At 35.6% G+C, this 20,254-nt stretch overlaps 1 pseudogene; it reads right to left on the bottom strand.

The window, feature by feature from the left end:
• Positions 1 to 15,158: 15,158 nt before the first annotated feature.
• Positions 15,159 to 15,258, bottom strand: LOC127124359 (uncharacterized; annotated as a pseudogene).
• Positions 15,259 to 20,254: the final 4,996 nt, after the last annotated feature.

The following is a 20,254-nucleotide window of genomic DNA, read 5'->3' as shown; positions in this document are numbered from 1 at the left end:
CCGATTTGTCCCCATATTTTATAGTCTGGGAAAATTCAAATTCAAATCCAATTAAAATAAATATTCACTTATGAGTTCCTCCCTCAATTTTTTATTATAAATGATTTTAGAAAAAAAATCATATCACATAAATCACTTTATATTATCAATAAATAATTAATAATTTTTTTATTATACCTTTAAAAATTTATTATTATATCTTTTTTCAATTATATAAATTTATCTTCTCCATATTATTAATAAAAGATAATTTTTATAAAAATATTCATAATCCCGAATACTAATTTAAATGCACTCCCATATACTAATTAAATTGAATACAAAGTAAAATACCAATATTTACCAGATTATGATCCGGAAATGTTCTGATGGAAGCATATAGACCCAAAATCAGTGATGGATGAATTTCACAATTAATCAGGCTGTGACAAACAAATAAATAATTTCAAACAATCAACTCCCAAAATAAAATCAATAAATATTGAATGGGGTGGCTCAATAAAGATGTAATCAATAATATATAGCAACTATTTGAAAATTTGGCTAGTACTATTCCTTCTTAAACATTAATTTATAAGAATGAGTGTGGGTGATTTAAATAAGAAAACCTTCTGTTGTATAGTTAAAACTATGCAGCATTTGCTTGCCCCAAATTACTACTAGCAACTAGCAAGTGAGTATTTAAAATATGGACGAAAAACTTTATGAAAATTATTATTTAAAAGAAATTTTCACGAAAATTAAAAATAAAGTTTAAAATATCTAAGAGAACAATAAATATATTTAACTCTTTCTTTAGGAATTTCATAAATCTGGGCCATACTCTATGAGGCCCATTAGGTCGTATTTGGACTTATTGTTAGACAAACACCACTATATTTAGGAATTACTTATTACAACATTATATATTTCTTTTAAACTCTATAAAAATTTTAAATAATTCTTTTCGTGTTGTCCAGATAGTTAAATCCCGATACAATTTGTATGTTTGTTCAAACAAATTTCTACGAAGTTTTTGAAAAATCGTAGAAATTTATTTTGTGTTGAATAATATTATTTAAATAATTTACAAGTTGAGAATTATAACGGCTAAAACAATCACAATATTTTTCTTTAAAATAAATGTAAGAATTTGAAGCATAAAATGCCGAATTACACCGACAATTTTAACTATTTATATTATATAATAATTAGATTGTATTATTTTTTATATTTAATTCATTTTTCCTTTCATAAATATTAATTTTATGAATTCACCCTCTTTTCATCATAGTAAAAGATTACCTCACCACACCAAAACTCCACCTCGAATTTATTATACATTTCCGGAACCAAAGGAACAACACTATGCTACAATATAAAAGTAGACCAATTTTATAGTATATGATACAATAGACATGAAAATTGTAAAACCGACCTATGCTAATTATAGAAAGATAGTTAAAAAAACTCAAATCTGTTATCAGCAAAATAAACACGAATTATCAATGGCTTAAGATGGCTAAAAAATCATTTACTTATATTGATGTGTTTTCATCAATATAAGTTGTTCATGGGCTTACCTCTTATCCTCATTCCAAAAAAAAAAACACAAAAATCTGAAATATAGTCCAACAACAATAACTAAACTAATCATATAAAAGGAATTTTTTAATGCACCATATATATTATTTAAAAACCACGTGAAAATAATAAAATGTTCTTAGATTTCGAAGATGCATTTCTGAACGCATCCAATACACACATAACCTAGGTCATTCTAAGTGACGTCTTATTAGTTGGTTTTTTAAATCCATAGATGCATCTCCAGAACCTATTTGTAGGTACATCTCTGGAACATATGTGGAACAGAATCAGAAACAGAAACATAAACCAAAAATTTGTATTTTAACAAAATATAATTACCATTCATAACATAAAATAAGCATTACATACGTGAATTCAACATAAAATAAAACATTATATTTCAATATTCAGGTGGACGCTTATCTTCAAAATATTTATCGATCTTGAATCTCTGTTTCCAACTCGAGTGGAACTTTTGTTTCGAAGCGGAAAAATGTATTCAACATAGCCCTTACATATGCATTTGTCTTGAGCTCAAAGTTGTTGAACTCAATCTTTCCTTCGTTGTCAATCAACAAAAGAGGTGTACTCATTGAGCTTAAACTTTCGTATGGGTGTCGCACTGGAGAATGAGACATTTGCGACGATCAGATTATGTTTATATGTGACATTTGAGATATTTTATGTTTGTTTGAAATAAACAACCAAGAGCCCCTTAGTTTATAGCAGTTGTGGACAAATGTGGACCTAAAATATTCTATCATGTGTATCAGTGCTGGTTTCAGAGATATATCTCCGGTACGACACCTTATTTTCTTGTTCTGGAGATACATCTCCGAAAATTATCCTGAACCAGACAGAAAATAGAACCTAATTGATGACTTTGTTTGGAAAATGAACAAATGTTTTGGCACAAATAAAAAATGTATTAAAATATTTATAAATTGTATATATTACGCTTCATTAATATTAAGACACAATTACATACACTTATTGGTCCGACAAAATAGAAAACTAAAACGAATCGAAAGATTTGTCGCTGGCTAAATCTATAAGTATGAGTGGTATCCCCTTTGACTTTTGTGCATTTGATTCTCTTTCAATGTTGCTCAATTTCTCAAACTCTTACACCCTTTCCACAAATTGGTCAGGCCAAGTCTCGACTTTTGTTATTGAATGAGTTTCCCACTCCAGTGATGTAATTGGTATATGGCATCCTGGTTTCAAGTAAACTTAAACAAATTGTCGTCATTTTGAAAGTCACCAAATACACATAATACGATCATTTGGATTTTGAGGTGAGGCAGTGAGCAACGGGAACAAAGTTTTTTGAAAAACTGTATTGTGTAAGATACACACATGCTATAAGGTGACACATTTCAGGGAAACACATACATTTTTCCTCCGGTGTCGGTCCACTAATGCAAGGAACAAGAAACTCATAAATTGCATCAAAGTTTTCTTTCTTTCCGTAAAGTCGTGTGTATGATTCTTTATGAGTGCTCAAGTCATGGATAAGTTGATGGAGGACAAGTGTATGATTATCTTCTCCTTTACTGAGTAAAGTCGTCGCAATTACTATCACCTTCAACATTGACGATTTTCTCGATGTATTTGTGCATAAAAACCAGCATCTCATCAATGAATGGAATCTTTGGTGGATGCGGCGAAGGAGGTGGTTTGCTAATGCGTTCTTATTTGAAAACACTTTTTGAGATTTTGGAGTTGGTGAGTCCGGAAAAACTTTGTCAACATGTTCAAAATATGAAGGAGATCGCATTGTTGAATTGTCACTCGGTGTAGTCTTGAGCTTCTTCGGAGCACCTTTTGTTTTTACTGGTTGAGATGGTAGTTTCAAGTTGGTGGTTTTCAAATAAGCAATCTTCCTCAGTTGTTCTTTGATATGGAGTTTCATATTGTCATCGGCTTTCAAAAATCTCTCTTGTATCACTTCATGTTTGGTCAAGATAGAGATATTCGATTTATCGTCTTTCATGACACCATCATCATCAAACCTAAGCCTCTTCCAGTCAGTACAAACTTCATCCATTCTTATTGGGCTACTAAGTTCCACCTTCTTTGCAATAACACAAGTACATGAGAGACCATATATTTTCACAATTGTGCATCCAAACTTTGCGCTATCGGAGCCTACATTATCACCTAGTTTAGCTTCATGAAAAATATAATTCAAACCTGCTCGAGATACGTTTCCGACCAACTAAGAATAAATATTGTTGTATTTAAATTTGTGTTCCAAAACTGTGATGCTCCGACTAAGTGATGTATGTATCTCATTATGTTGGTTATGGATCATTTGGTTCACAGAATCCCAATCTCTACACAAATCGCTCTTACTATTTCCCAACCAATTCTTTAGTGTAGCATGGGCAGACTCAACTCAGTTAGTTTTTGTATTTCTAAGGTGTCTAACCTGATCGGTCCATGCACATATAATTTTCTCCTTCACTTGGTCAATAGTTGTGCTTTCAACATATTTCAATAAATCAGGATATTTCTCGCACACTTTCCTAAAATTTATAACGGAATTGACATATAACTCTTTAGTGGAAGAATTTACTATACCATTTCATGCATCCATTATTTTTTTCACAACCACACCCGTCTTCACCATTTTTCCATCTTCGTACTTTATCTGTTTTGTCCATACCGCGGGTTTAACCCGACTTCTCACATTCTTTGTTATGTGATACCTACAAAGTAATGCATAAGAAATAGGAAATACCTTTGCAACCGAGTTCATCAATGTGGTATCGCGGTCAGTAACAATCACTTTAGGCATCTCTTCTTGGTCCTTCAACATTGCCCGACACACCTCTAACGCCCAAATAACATTGTCTTTTTTTCGCTCTCTAGAAATTTAAACCAAACATAATAGGTCTTCTCAGTAGAGGTAACACCAACCATCTCCAATAATGTAAGTTTGTACTTATTGATCTCGTATGTTGAATCAATTATGAGCACAATATGAAATGTGTTGAACAACCTAATGGAATCAGTATGAGTCCAAAATATATCTCTAACGGTTACTCCATCCTTGCACGTTCGATACCTAGACACATAATTGTTATCATACAACATTTTCAAGAGTTGTTTCATTTCATTTCTATCCCCCTCGGCGCCTTGTTAGTTTGGTACCGAATATTGTCATGTCTGCAATGCATTCTTTCTCTTCCTGCATGAGGCGACAGACAATTGGATGGATGACTAACTTTTCACATAAGTCATGGTTATGTAAACCACATATGAAATTAAATCTCCATTTCTTGTTTGCCAACATATAACCATGAACTTAAAGGGACACTCACATTTTCTTGAATCGGTTTCATCTCGTTTAAAATTTCGGAGAGAAGGTTTATATTTCCCACTTTTTTCACACGTCATTGTCATAAATGCACATCTTCTATCCAAACCATTATCAGACCTTCTGATTACCATACCAAATCCCGGTTTGGAGGCCTCCGTATGAATCCATTGAAACAGGTTGTCATGAAATTCAAACTCTTGCTCATTTTTAATTTGGTTGCCAATATCTACCGCCTTTACAACAACATCTTTTGCATCGAGAGACATAACATGTTTGGGGAAAACATCAGGGTCACCATATCTAATGAAAATAATTACAACAAAACACTCAATAAGTTCAAATTCTGTAAACATAGCTGAAAAATGAAAACAGACAAATACCAGAAATGCATTTCTGGATGAGTTCATACTCGTTTCGAAAATGCATCTCCGGAATAAATGTATGTTTCACATACTGAAAACAAGATTAATGTGAGGAATGAGGCTTGAAATAAATGATCTTTACCTGGAATTCCAACTTTTTCTCTCCCTTTAATATCATGAAACACAAGATAGAAGATTTGGAGTGAAAATATGGATTGAGAATATAAGGATTTTTGGTAAGGGTTTTGAAGTGGAGAACAAGTATGGTTTTGTGATCATGCAGTTTAGTGTTTTATCAAATTATTCCGGAGATGCATCTCCGAAAAAATCAGGCATGCAAAAGGTCACATACATTTCAAAATACCACCCCAATCCTCCGAAGACGCATCTCCGGAATATCCACCGGGCTGATCAGCTGACAATATATTTGTTAAAAACACTCTGAGATGCATCTCTAGAATATTTTTTAATATTAATCTAGCGTGAAACTCATTTGGTGCACCATAATGTTGGTGTGTTCGAATATGCATTTTTAGAACCTGATGGACAATTTCGGTTTTCCATAGGGTGTTTTTTCATCCCATAGGGTGCCATAAGAAATTCCCAAAATCAAAAGGATAGAAAAATGGTTATATAATAGTCTATGAATCCATCAATTGTATTCCTTTTAACCATCTTAAAGTAAACCTCATATTTCTATAACTAGCCTATATATTGGGTTTTCAGTTGAATGATCACGTTTATCTCGCTGTAAAACTCACCATTTATAGGTTAATTTTCTTCTTTGGAATCTACTTTTCCACAAAATGCTAAAATAAAGAGTAGTGAAAAAAGTTTAGAGAATTTCTTAATGCACCATATATATTACTAGTGCACCATGTGAAAATACTAAAATACTCTCAAATTCTGGAGATACGTCTCCGGATGCACCCTAAGTAAATAGAATTCTGACTTAACGTTAAAAAAATTCGGAGATGCATCTTCGGACGGTATTGGAGCTTAAATCGCGCTAGAACCCTTCTTCTTCCTCATTTCTAAAAAAACACAATATTTTCTCAAACTCTCTCAAAGCTTCTTCCATCAACCAAGTCATAAATCAAATAATCAAGCTCAAAGGTTCTTCAATCATCATCAAGTACATCAGAGACATTAGTCAACACTGAAGTAAACTCTAAATTTGTAATTTTTGGTGTTTTGAAAAGTTTTTTGAGTTTTTGTATAAATGAGTATAAGTTGATGATTTAGGTAATAAATGAGTAGAAATTGCATGAATGATGGTTTATACATACTGTAGAACATTTTTGGTGGTTTAAAATAGCGATCAAACCATTATTTTTGTGGTTTGGTGGTCTGCATACCACCATTGACTGACCTTAAGAGTTGCAGAAAATTTTGGAGATGCATCTCTAGAATTTCTCAACGTTTGTATTCCCATAATACCCGGAGATGCATCTCCATAAATTATCAGTCTGTTTTTTTTCTTTTCTTGATTGTATGATTGCTTGTACTAATTGTCTAGTTCAGCAACATGCATTATGCCTGATAGAGACGACAGATCGAGGCATGAAAGGATTGCACAACATGCATCGATACAGAGGGAGAAAAGTCAGGTTTTGGAGGCTCATATTCAGTCTAGCCATGCAGAGGCATCTACTTATGGGGCTCATATTTCATCGTCTTCTTCTTCTCGTAGGAGACGGGTTTCACCTACAAATTCATCATTGCGTCCATCCTCCCGCGGGTGACAGGTATCACTTATTCACGCGCCAGAGGTACCCGAGTCACCGGTGGTACCTAAGGCACCTGTGCCACCACAGGGACCTCATGTTGATGAGCTAGTTCCACCTTCGACTGATGAGGATGTTGAACCAGGGTCATCTCAAGCTACTGAAGATGATGAGCCAGTGCCACCTCAAGCATTTGGAGGAGGCCTTGTAGAGTTGTCATTGCTGCCTCTGTACCCAGACCATACTGCCATACATATCTAGGACAGAGAGGTAAAATTAGTTAGATTCATTCTTTTTAAATTATGTTTATTATTATATTACAAGTTTTTGACATATATTTATTTTTCTGCAGGACCGTAATCCACTGAAGTTTATTAGTCATGGGCGAAAGATTATTGGCTTACCTCATTCAAATGAGGATTGGTTTCAGGTTGTTTTGTCCCTATCTGGGATGAAGGATTTGTGTATGACCAGTTATGTTATGGTCAACCACAACGCTTAATGCATTCGTGGAGAGATGTCACACCGAGACCTCATCATTTCATCTTCCATTTGGTGAGATGTCTATCACACTCGACGATGTATTGTGTTTGTTTCATCTTCCGATAAGGGGGAAACTTCTAGATCATGGGAGGATTAGAAGAGACGAGGCACTCAAGATAATGGTAGACTATTTGGGAGTTGACCCAGAGGATTCCATGAGGGGGTTTGAAAAAACCAAAGGATGTCATACTAGGTTTGAAATCCTGAAAAAGGTATATACAAATGAGATCCTTAGAGCTCAAGAGGCTAGAGGCGATGACGAGCATGTGGGTCTCCATAGAGCGTATGCTATGAGAGCATACCTGATATATTTGGTTGGCACTGCTATTTTCGTCGACAAGAGTACCACTTATACAGATGTTGTCTACCTATGGTACTTCGGGGACTTTGAGCGGATCCATGAGTACAAATAGGGGGCCGCTTGTTTGGTCTACTTGTACTCGAAGTTATCAGAGGGTTGTACGTGGAAGACGAAGTAGGTAATAGGAAACATCACACTACTGACAATAATCGTTGTTGATATTTTAATGTTTTTGTGTTATTTTCGTTGCATTTTTGCTACGCCCTTACTGATGATTCGTGTGTTCCAACACTTTTCAGGCTTGGATCCTCCAGCACTTCCCGCACATCTCCGGCTGGACGTGTGTACCAAATTACACTGAGGATATACCGCGTGCATCTGCATTTGCCCCGCTCAGAAGGAACCAAGTCATAGAGTCAGTCAAAGTGTATCTTGATCGCTTGGTTGTCGAGGTTATGCACGTCAACAACTATGTCGATCACTGTGAGACGCGACCATTTGGAGATATAGTGTTATACTCTGGATGGTTGGCTTGCGACTCACGTCTCACATTTCCTCGTCTTCCTGAGCGCGTCATGCGGTAGTTCGGTTACACTCAGACTATTCCCAGACACCTTATTTTATGTGATCCTCCTCCTGAGCCACGTATAGAGATGACTGCCATGTTTGATGATTATCTTAGTCATCTGGTATCGGATGAGGCACGAAGTACAATAGCTGAGAGCGATTGGAGCTACGTCGACGAGTACATCAAGTGGTTCTTCAGGGTGTCACATCTGTATATCTTGTAGGCTTCTCCAGGAGATCCACCGAGTTCAACTCATCAGGAGATACTAGAGGAGAAGCATGCACAATTAAATTATGTCCATGATATCTTGTCTAAATATCGTCGCATAGTGGAGATTGCGCAAGCATGTATTGACAAAGGTATATTTCCGGATGGGTCTCAGGTGAGGGAGGTCCTAGATGCTATTATGACGGAGGCACGAGAGGTATGTATCAAAGACAACGTCGGAGGACGGGGGTAGTGAACGCCGATGAGCACGAGGAATTGTATTCTGGCATACAGTAGTATATAGTAGTTGTATTTTGGACTCATTATGGATTATATTGTATTTTCATTTCATTCTACTTTATCGTATATTTTGATTTTTTTTTATATATGTCATTTTAGCATATTGTTTAGATGGTTTAAATCTCATCACATAACAAGGTTCTTAACATTTACTGTATAAATCATCATTTTCATATATATAATCATAAAACAAACATAATCTAATATATGAACATGCATCTTCGCAAATCTTAAATGTGTATCTTCATAATAATAATCATATAAAAAATAAATTTAAACGAATATGTATCTTCATAATAATAATCATATAAAGAATAAATTTTATGATATATATTTTAAAATATTTTGAAAATGAATCTTCAAATTAATTTTAAAAACGGAAAGTCATTTTCAATTTTTTATAAAATACTTTTTAACATATAAAATGGAATAAGAAAATTTCAAAGTTGACAACTATTATAAATGAATCAGGGCACAGTACTTACTCGATAAGGGTTAGCCCTACAAATAAACAACTTTATTTTTGGGGTTGGAATTGAGATTTGAGAACGACACAAATATCGACACGTGTACACAATGACATAAGTACGGTAGCTCAAGCGACCCCGAAGGGTCGTTTTCATGGGTGGGTGTTTGATGTAGTATCATGTGCTATCGTTCAACCCGTACTGACACGTTCGTATTCTGAAACGCGTGCGTGGCGTCCGCACATACACCAGTCCTTTGATGTGTCCTTTATAAAAACATTTTAAAACTAAAATATACTTGCAACTTGGTCTGTGGGTCCTGTCTCAATGATCATACTATCCTACTACCTTTATTGTAGAGTAGGGATCACAAAATGCACCGTCCGGTCGGCGCATCATTTTTGGCCACGCAAGTTGAAATTTCCAACTTTAAAAATTGCATAAATTAGTACTGCTATATACATTTATTTATAGAAATGAATTCATAATTCTTTGAGATTTTTTTTAATTGTTTAATATCTGTATTTTATGACACAAATCAATATATTCTAATATTACTAGTGTTAATTGATATTGTATGTTTCATATATTTAGGAGAGAAATAAAAAGGTAATTAATAATTAATAATTAATAATTATACATTTTATTATTATATTTCTTGTGATATTGATGGACAGTTCATGCCCGGTGAAAATAGAATTTATAGTGTTTTGTGTTACTTAAGAAACAAGTAATTAATTAGTTAGTTGTAAAATTATGTTATGTAATCGAATTTGATTTAGGAAGTTAGTTAAGTCAAAAGGAGATATTTTTGTGTGCAAGTAACCTTAAGATATATAGGTTTTTAACTTTGTAATAATCAGTTAATGCTAATACTCTTATCTTCTTCTATGTAGCGGTAAATTCATGATCATCAAGCTATGAATAAGTTAGACGTCAATTAAACCAGAGTCGTCACCGCGTTTTTATTATTTCCAATGGAAAAGTACGAACAAAACCCACAAATAAGAAGTTTTCAAATCAAAACTAATAAAATGGTAGAGATTACAAGTAAGGGGGTTGGTTACACATAGAGAAGATGTTAGCCCCTAAAGTGTCTTAAGTACTCCTAGGGAGCCCTTTTTGTGTGCATGTGTATTTTTGTACAAAATGATGTTTGCAATAAATAGAGTGGAGGGATGAGTAAAAAATTCATTAATTATATTTTTGTGTTTGACAAGACCTTCGGACTTGTGCCTATGTACCAATATAAAATGAGGGATCAAAACCCCGTAGTTCGTGGTAACAATTTCAAAGTGAATGCATTGCTTTTAAAAAATTTAAGTTTAACAAAGGCACAAAAGGCCTAAAAAGATTTGAATGAGTGTTAGTTCTTTTTGTCTTTTGAAATCTTAAGTCAGGTATAGTTAAGTTCATTTACAAGTTTGATTAAGAAAAGAGTTTTAAAAACGCAATGGCATAAGGCCAAAGTTTCTAATTTGCAATATGGTCTAAGTTTAGAAATCACAAATAAAGAAGATTTTGAAAGAGGGGAGAGATTTGAAATTAAAGAAGTGGGGAAAAGATGAAGAGACTAATCCTAAGCAAAAATTTAAAAGTTAAGAGTTGAAAAGATCTGACCAATGAGCTGTAATCCAATAGACAAGAATGTCATATAGAAACCCAAATTCCCCTTGGACTTTAGAATCAAGCAATATTAATACACAAATAGCAAGATGAAGAGCAAGACATCAAATAAAGATAGCCACATCCAAACTTAACAACTCCATGATCTTCTTCATGATCTTCCGTGTATCAGATGAACTCAAGGATAGGCACTAGGCACAGGTTCAAAATAACAGATTCAATAAGACCAAGTAGCAGATGAACTCAAATGGGATCACAATACTTCCTTCAGATGAAGTTTCAAATCACAAGCACTTGGTTTCATGAAAGTTGGCATTGGCCAAGTCCTTTTGCATATGGAGTGTTACCTAGTTCTAAATCCAATGTCTCAAAGCAAATCCAACAGTCCACACAAATGTCTTTTAGGGTTTTTGTTGTTATTATGTACATTAAGGTCAAAAGATCACAAACACAAACAAGTATATACAATCACAATATAATCACAAAATGAGGCTCAAATGAGCAAAGTGAAAATGACATTAAAGTAAACAAGTTGAATGGTATGAATGATGGCAAATGAATAAAGACTTAAAATTAAAGTACATACAAGTAAATGGCTTGAAATTAAATGTTAGTTGTTAGTTGATTAGAAGTTAGTATTGTTTTTTCTTTTATTTTGTTTAATTCATTCTTTGAAGAACACTCAACCCACTATTCACAAGCATGGATTCTTGAACCAAGACATCTCCCAAAGGAAGGAAAAAAGGCCAAGTTTCCACACAATACCATGAAAGAGGGGAGACTTACAATCTCACTTACTAGAATGCTATGCTTTTGTGTCAATAATTTAGTGTTATGTTAAACAATCATAATTGGACTTATGTAGAAGTCACAACTATCTGAGGCCGGACAATAGAAATTTTAGTGTTTATTCATGTTAGAGATATGGTATTATGAACTATACTACTAAAACATACCACACTTAAAAAGAATAAGCAAAAGAGGTGGACCTAATCTCATCCACACTTATGTTGGTTTTGCAATCAACTAGCCTTAGATATAGAGACATCATAGGTCCATGAAATGAATGAGAAGAGAATGGGATTGAGATGAAGAGGGAAGGGGAAATGGAATCAACACAAATTGGTCAAAGGAGGACTTTTATCAAATTAAAATCATTCATTCATTTTGGGAGATGAAATGTATATTTCATCAATCCCCTAAATCCAATGATTTTAACTCAACAAAGTCAAATCAACCTTAACCAAGGCCCAACAACACAAGTCAAACTCAACAAGTCAATGTCAAAAGCTCAACACAATTTATTTTGCATTTAAACAAATAAAATCAATTAAATAATGCATTAAATTAAATTATGGTTGGTCAAAATCCTAAAACCTCATCAAAACACCAAATAAATGGCCATGAGATTTATCATAGGTCAAACAATCAAAGGACCTTAGAGAAAAAAGTTCATTAATTTTGGAAACTTAAAACTATTTTAAAACAATTAAAAATATTCACAAAAACAATTAAATTATAAAAAATATTAATAATGATCCAAAAAATAATTTTAACTCAGAAAATGAAAGAGGAATTTATTTAAATTGTTTTGGTGAAACTCTCATATTTTTTGGATTAATATTAAAATTAATATGAGTTAATGAAAATAAACCAAATAAAATGAAAAATCAGAAAATAGAAAAAACGTGGACCACTTGATCTCCCTCATTAATTGAGGTGGCAGATCAAGTGGTTGCTAGCTGATAACATGAAATTATATCACATTTTAAGACTTAATTTAATTAGATTATATTATCATTTACTTTAATTTATCCCATTTTATCAGATATTATGCAGTATTTCTTTTCTATTTACATCAGGTACCCATTTTGAAGCAAAAGTGAAAAAGGGAAGAAAAGGAGGTGTAAAAAGCAATAAAAAGGAAACAAATAACCAAGACCAAGCCCAGCCCAAAAGAAAGCGCACGTTGCCCCTGTGACGGGCGTCACAAGGGTTGTGACGAGCGTCACGCGAAGTAGCCTTGTGACGGACGTCACACATGGTGTGACGAGCGTCACACCAGTCCACTAGCTTTTTGGCGCAAGTTACGCTCTCAGAAGAATGGAAGTAACGTTGAGGACTTCGTGTCCTATTCCCAAGCCGTGTATTTAGCCATGCTGAAGACTCGTAGGAAACGCAAGGCAGTTACCAAGGCTATTATAAATAGCCATCTCCTCTCTTTGCCGAAGAGGGGTTTTTGCACGCTCAGTTTTGCGGAAGCTCTGCCAAATTTTCCTTTCACGCCTTTGCTTATTTTTCTTTCTTTCCAGCATTGTTCATTTTATTTATTTCTTTTGCAAGCCTTACTTTCTCTTTTCCCTTGCAATTTATCTTTCCCGTTTTTAGCTTTTAGATATTTTTCGCATAATAGTTTCTACACCGGAAACTACTGTGCAACTTTATACCGGATTTAACCTTACGTTATATTCGAGTTTTATTTCCTTGATTTATTTTACTGCTTAATTGAAGAATCGAAGAACAAATCCTACCGGCTTGTGGTGGAGTGTTCAAGACCATTGTATTACGCATTCAGGTTCTTTAATTGTTATTTAATTTTTTATGTTTTATTCTATTGTTTATTCATATTGCCTGCCTGGAATGAGTCTGTTTATGCATGATATAAATTCTTGTTTATTTAGCATGTCTGGCTAATTTGCCTAGGTATCGGTATGTAAAGTAAGCAGAATAAGGGATCGAGACTGAGTCGGTCTATCTAAACTTAAAATCAAAATCAATCTTTTTATGGTCTCAACTTACAGGTTTAATAACAAGATTTTTTTACAAAAGTAAAAGACATAAAGAAGTTAAAATCAATAGAGCGAGAGTTTGAGATTTTAACTGGACAGTGTAAGTTAGGCATTAATTCTAGATCAGGGCGAGAGCAAGTTTTAGAGTTAATTAAATTCTGACCTTTTCCAAAAAGTATTTTTAAAGATTGAATGTGAGGACGAGAGTTAAGCATTTGGATTTAATTATATAACCTAAGTCAACAGAGCGAGAGTTTGAGATAAGGGTGTTTAAAACGGTCAGTATTTTCTTAAAAAGAGTTTCTGCAACTTTATTGTTTTCAAAATATGGTTTTTGACTTAATTATAAGTGACAGCAACATTAATATAAAATCATGGTTTATTCAACAGAGCGAGAGTTTGAGATAGAACCTTTAACCAATAAAGTTAACCGAAACGATTCATTTTAAAACCAAGAAACCGACAAAGACTTGATTCCCTAGTTTTGACGAATTACATACCGATATCCGTTTTATTAATATTTAATCTAGACATTAGTTTAGCTCTTAGTTTTTCCCCAAACAATCAAACATCTTCACCTTAGATTTACGTAGTAACTTTAGATAACGGTATATCGATTCATAAGTCCCTGTGGGATCGATATCTTTTAAAACTACGCGATAGAACTGTGCACTTGCAGTTTGTATCCCATTCTCGACTCACCCAGTCGAGCGATCAAGTTTTTGGCGCCGTTGCCGGGGACTTTTATTCAATCGATATCGTAACTCTTCCGTTACGCTGTAGAGACTAAGGTTTCTTTTTCTTCTATTTTCTTTCTTCCGTTGATTTGTATGCCACGCACTCGCTCTCAAGGCGAACCGCTCTATTTACGAATCAACGATATAGAACTATATCTCCGAGTCTTACGACGAATTCGGGAATATCGTGCTGAAAACAATCTCCCTCCTATAGACCTTCCTGATCTCAAAGATTTTCCTTCTTTAACCGAGATGGCAGAACCAGCTCGTGCTCTTAGAGATTACGCCGCTCCATCGCAAGATGAACCGCATTCAAGTATTGCTCCGCCCGCAATCGAAGCAAACAACTTTGAACTTAAACCTTCGTTGTTGCAGGCTGTGCAACAGAACCAATTCTCTGGAAATCTTACCGAAGATCCAAACCTTCATTTATCCGTATTTGTCCAATACGCTGATACTGTTAAAGCTAATGGTGTCACTTCAGAGGCAATTCGACTTCGTCTTTTTCCTTTCTCATTAAGAGATAGCGCTAGAAGATGGCTTCAATCTCTTCCTTCCAACTCAGTCACCACATGGAACGAGTTGAAGAAAGTTTTTCTTGCCCGATATTTTCCACCAAGCAAAACAGCTATGTTAAGAGCCCAGATAAACGGATTTAAACAGAAAGACAACGAGTCTCTTTTCGAAGCATGGGAAAGATACAAAGACATGATGAGACTTTGCCCACACCATGGTTTGGAAGACTGGTTAGTAATTCACACATTTTATAATGGTCTCTTATACAATACAAGGTTAACAATAGACGCCGCTGCAGGTGGTGCACTAATGAACAAACCTTATGCTGATGCTTACCAGCTTATCGAGAGCATGGCCCAAAACCACTATCAGTGGGGAACCGAACGAACAACAGTGGAAAAACCTCAACCAAAAACTGGCATGTACGAGATAAGTAACCTTGATCACGTCAATGCAAAAGTGGATGCTTTGGTCCAGAAGATTGAAAGTTTAAACGTATCGCCTCCAGCAGCCGTGGTTGCTATAACTCAGAATTGCGAGGTCTGTGGAATCCAAGGCCACACTCCTGCGGAATGTCAACTCTTGACTGGATTCCAAACAGAGCAAGTAAACTATGCTCAAGGAAGCCCCTATTCGAATACCTATAATCCAAATTGGAAGAACCATCCAAACTTCTCATATAAGAGTAATAATGCTTTATACGCACCTGGACAGTCTCCAAATCAAGCCCCATCTATACCTCCAGGATATCAGAAACCGAATCCTAACAATAATACCCCTAGAAAATCCAACTTGGAAATCATGATGGAAAACTTTATAGCTTCCCAACAACAAACCAATAAAGATTTCTTAAACCAGAACATACACACTGGCGAACAACTTAAACAACTCGCAAGCAAAGTAGATGCCTTGGCTACCCATAACAAAATGCTGGAAACGCAAATATCTCAAGTAGCTCAACAACAAGCACCTACTGCTGCACCAACTGGTACATTCCCTGGACAGCCCCAACCCAATCCGAGAAGCCAAGCTCATGCAATTATATTGAGAAGTGGAACGGAAGTGGAAGGACCGTCTGACCCAAGGATAGAAAACCAAAACCCTGAGAAATCCACTGAGGAAAGTGAACCTAAGGAAAAGGAAGAGAGTAATAAGGAAACCCTAGAAAAGAAGGAACCTTATGTACCTCCACCACCTTACAAACCACCTATACCTTACCCTCAAAGGCTTGTTAAAACCAAAGATGTAGGCCAATTTAGAAAATTTGTTGATCTCCTTAAACAATTAAACGTTACAATTCCGTTTACCGAAGCTATTACGCAGATGCCCTCATATGCTAAATTCTTAAAAGAAATTCTTTCTAATAAGAGGAAACTTGAGGATAGCGAAACCGTTACACTCCCTGCCGAATGTAGTGCTATAATCCAAAACATGCCCCCTAAACTCAAGGATCCGGGTAGCTTCTCTATACCCTGTCACATAGGAAAATTTGTCATCGACAAAGCCTTATGCGATTTAGGAGCCGGAATTAGCGTTATGCCCTTATCCATATGTAAGAAACTGGAGATGGGAGAATTAAGACCGACCAAAATGTCTGTGCAATTAGCAGATCGTTCCATCAAATATCCTGTAGGAATCCTTGAAAACGTTCCCGTACGCATAGGTCAGTTTTACATTCCCACTGACTTCACAATTATGGACATTAGAGAAGATGATACGACACCTATTATACTAGGAAGACCATTCTTAGCAACTGCCGGTGCAATCATAGACGTAAAACGAGGACGACTCACCTTCGAAGTAGGTGAAGAAAAAATTGAATTCATTCTTTCCCAATTCTTGAAAGCACCTGCAATAGAAGATACATGTTACTTCATGGATATCATCGATGAATGCATAAAAGAAGCAGAGTCAGGAGAAGACAAACCATCAGACTATCTTTTAGAGGACAAATCTAAACAATGCCTAGCAATAACACCAGATCCTACGCAGTGTCTTAACAAACCAACCCCTGATTTGAAAACACTTCCCAAAAATCTGAGATATGAATTCCTAGACTTAGAACTTGAACGACCTGTGATAGTTAATGCAGATCTAGGAAGACTCGAAACAGAAAAACTCCTACATATCTTAAGAAAATATCCAACTGCACTAGGATACCACATCACCGATCTTAAAGGAATAAGCCCTTCTATTTGTATGCACCGCATCATGTTAGAAGAAGACTGTAAAACCTCTAGGGAACACCAGAGAAGACTAAATCCGATCCTAAGTGAGGTAGTAAAGAAAGAAATAACCAAGTTATTAGAAGCAGGTATTATATATCCTATATCTGATAGCAAATGGGTTAGTCCTGTACACGTTGTACCCAAGAAAGGAGGCATAACCGTTATTGAAAACGAAAAAGGAGAAACTATAACTAAACGAATCGAATCGGGATGGAGAATGTGCATTGACTATAGGAAACTAAACAAAGCAACCCGAAAAGATCATTTCCCTTTACCATTCATTGACCAAATGTTAGAACGATTAGCTAAACATTCACATTTCTGTTATTTAGACGGTTGTTCAGGCTTCTTTCAAATACCAATTCACCCTGATGACCAAGAAAAGACAACATTCACATGCCCTTTTGGTACCTTCGCGTATAGACGAATGCCGTTTGGTCTGTGTAATGCCCCTGCAACTTTTCAAAGATGCATGATGGCAATATTCGCCGACTTTCTCGAAAACATCATGGAAGTATTTATGGATGACTTTTCTGTATACGGACAAAATTTCGAAGAATGCCTTGAAAACCTGGAAAGAGTTCTTGAACGATGTGTAAAAGTAAACTTAGTACTTAATTGGGAAAAGTGCCACTTTATGGTACAAGAAGGAATTGTTTTAGGACACATCATCTCGAACAGAGGAATTGAAGTAGACAAAGCCAAAATAGAGGTAATCGAAAATCTTCAACCCCCAAGAACCGTGAGAGAAGTACGAAGCTTTCTAGGACACGCCGGTTTTTACCGACGATTCATCAAAGACTTCTCTAAGATAACTAAACCCTTAACCGGACTGTTGATGAAAGATGTTGAATTCATATTCGACGATAACTGTTTAAAAGCATTTCAAACTCTTAAACAAGCATTGATCTCCGCACCCATTATGCAGACACCAGACTGGAATGAACCATTCGAAATAATGTGCGATGCCAGTGATTATGCTGTAGGTGTTGTGTTAGGACAAAGAAAGGATAAAAAGCTTCACGTTATATATTACGCTAGCAGAACCCTGGACGAAGCGCAGATGAATTATGCCACAACCGAGAAAGAACTCCTAGCAGTGGTATTTGCGCTAGATAAATTTCGTTCTTACCTGGTAGGAGCCAAAATAATAGTTTACACTGATCACGCTGCTATCAGGTACCTTTTAACAAAAAAGGATGCTAAACCTAGACTCCTAAGATGGATCTTGTTACTACAAGAATTCGACTTAGAAATCAAGGACAAGAAAGGAACTGAAAACGTAGTAGCAGACCACCTCTCTAGACTTGAGAACCTTGAACCAGAAAGAACATCCATTAATGATGATTTCTCGTATGATAAACTCATAGCTACTTTGGAAGAGAACAACTCCGACATGCAAGTAGAAACCACCTTAGCTATATCTGTCATACCATGGTACGCTGATCTAGTCAATTATTTAGCTGCCGGAATAGTTCCACCTACTTTATCTTACCAGCAGAAGAAACGATTCTTCCACGACATAAAACACTATTACTGGGATGATCCCTTACTTTTCAAAAGAGGCCCCGATGGTATTTTCCGTCGATGTATACCCGAAGAAGAGGTAGAAAATATAATCCAACACTGTCACTCTGCGCCTTATGGTGGTCACACAAGTACATCCAAGACCTGCTCTAAAATCCTACAAGCTGGCTTTTATTGGCCAACTATATGGAAGGACGTACATGCGGCTATTAAGGAGTGTGACAGATGTCAACGCACGGGAAACATATCTAGACGTGACGAGATGCCACAAAAAGGTATTTTGGAAGTAGAGATTTCTGACGTGTGGGGGATAGACTTCATGGGACCCTTTCCATCCTCTTTCGGTAACAAATACATACTCGTGGCAGTTGACTACGTATCAAAATGGATCGAAGCTATAGCTTCTCCAACAAATGACACCCGAGTAGTAACTAGACTCTTTAAAAATATAATATTTCCGAGATTTGGCATCCCAAGAATAGTAGTCAGTGATGGTGGATCACACTTTATATCCAAGGTACTCGAAAAACTACTACTTAAATATGGAGTGAGACATAGGATAGCAACACCTTACCACCCTCAAACCAGTGGACAAGTGGAAGTATCTAATAGAGAAATCAAGCAAATACTAGAAAAAACGGTCGCCACTTCAAGGAAAGATTGGTCATTGAAATTACCAGAAGCTTTATGGGCATACCGAACTGCTTATAAAAACCCCCATAGGGACGACCCCATTTAAGCTCATTTATGGAAAATCCTGTCACCTCCCGGTAGAATTAGAACATAAAGCCTATTGGGCTATTAGAAATTTAAATTTGAATTATAAAGCCGCCGGTGAAAAGAGAATCCCTGACATAAACGAATTAGAGGAACTCAGAAGAGACGCCTATGAAAATGCCAAAATCTATAAAGAAAGAACAAAACAATGGCATGACAAGCGTATATCAAGGAAAGTCTTCAAGCAAGGCGACGCAGTACTTTTATTTAACTCTAGACTAAAGTTATTCCCGGGAAAACTACGATCCAGATGGTCAGGACCTTTTCATATCACTAAAATCTTTCCCAGTGGAGCGGTAGAAATAAAAGGACAATCTACAGAACCGTTCACCGTAAACGGGCAACGTCTGAAACATTATCACTATGCGGAAACCAACGAGGATTCGCAAATTCTACACTTAGACGAAACGCCCCCAGGACTCATAGACTATATTTAACAGTTTCTTTGTCGAGCTTGCGACATTTAAACAAAGCGCTTAGTGGGAGACAACCCACAAATTAATCTGTTATTTTATTATTCTATTATTATTATCATTTCTCTATTTTTCTCTTAATTATTCTTTTAATTTCTATTTAGTATTCATTATTGATTTATTCAAAAAGAAAAAAAAAATATATCTATATATAATAATAATAATTCTTTTCTTCTTTCGGCATTTGGCCAAATCCTGACTTAAACTCATGT

This window comes from Lathyrus oleraceus, chromosome 2 (genome assembly GCF_024323335.1).
Source record: "Lathyrus oleraceus cultivar Zhongwan6 chromosome 2, CAAS_Psat_ZW6_1.0, whole genome shotgun sequence".
Taxonomy (NCBI): domain Eukaryota; kingdom Viridiplantae; phylum Streptophyta; class Magnoliopsida; order Fabales; family Fabaceae; genus Lathyrus; species Lathyrus oleraceus.
This window is presented reverse-complemented; position numbering and strand designations above follow the sequence as displayed.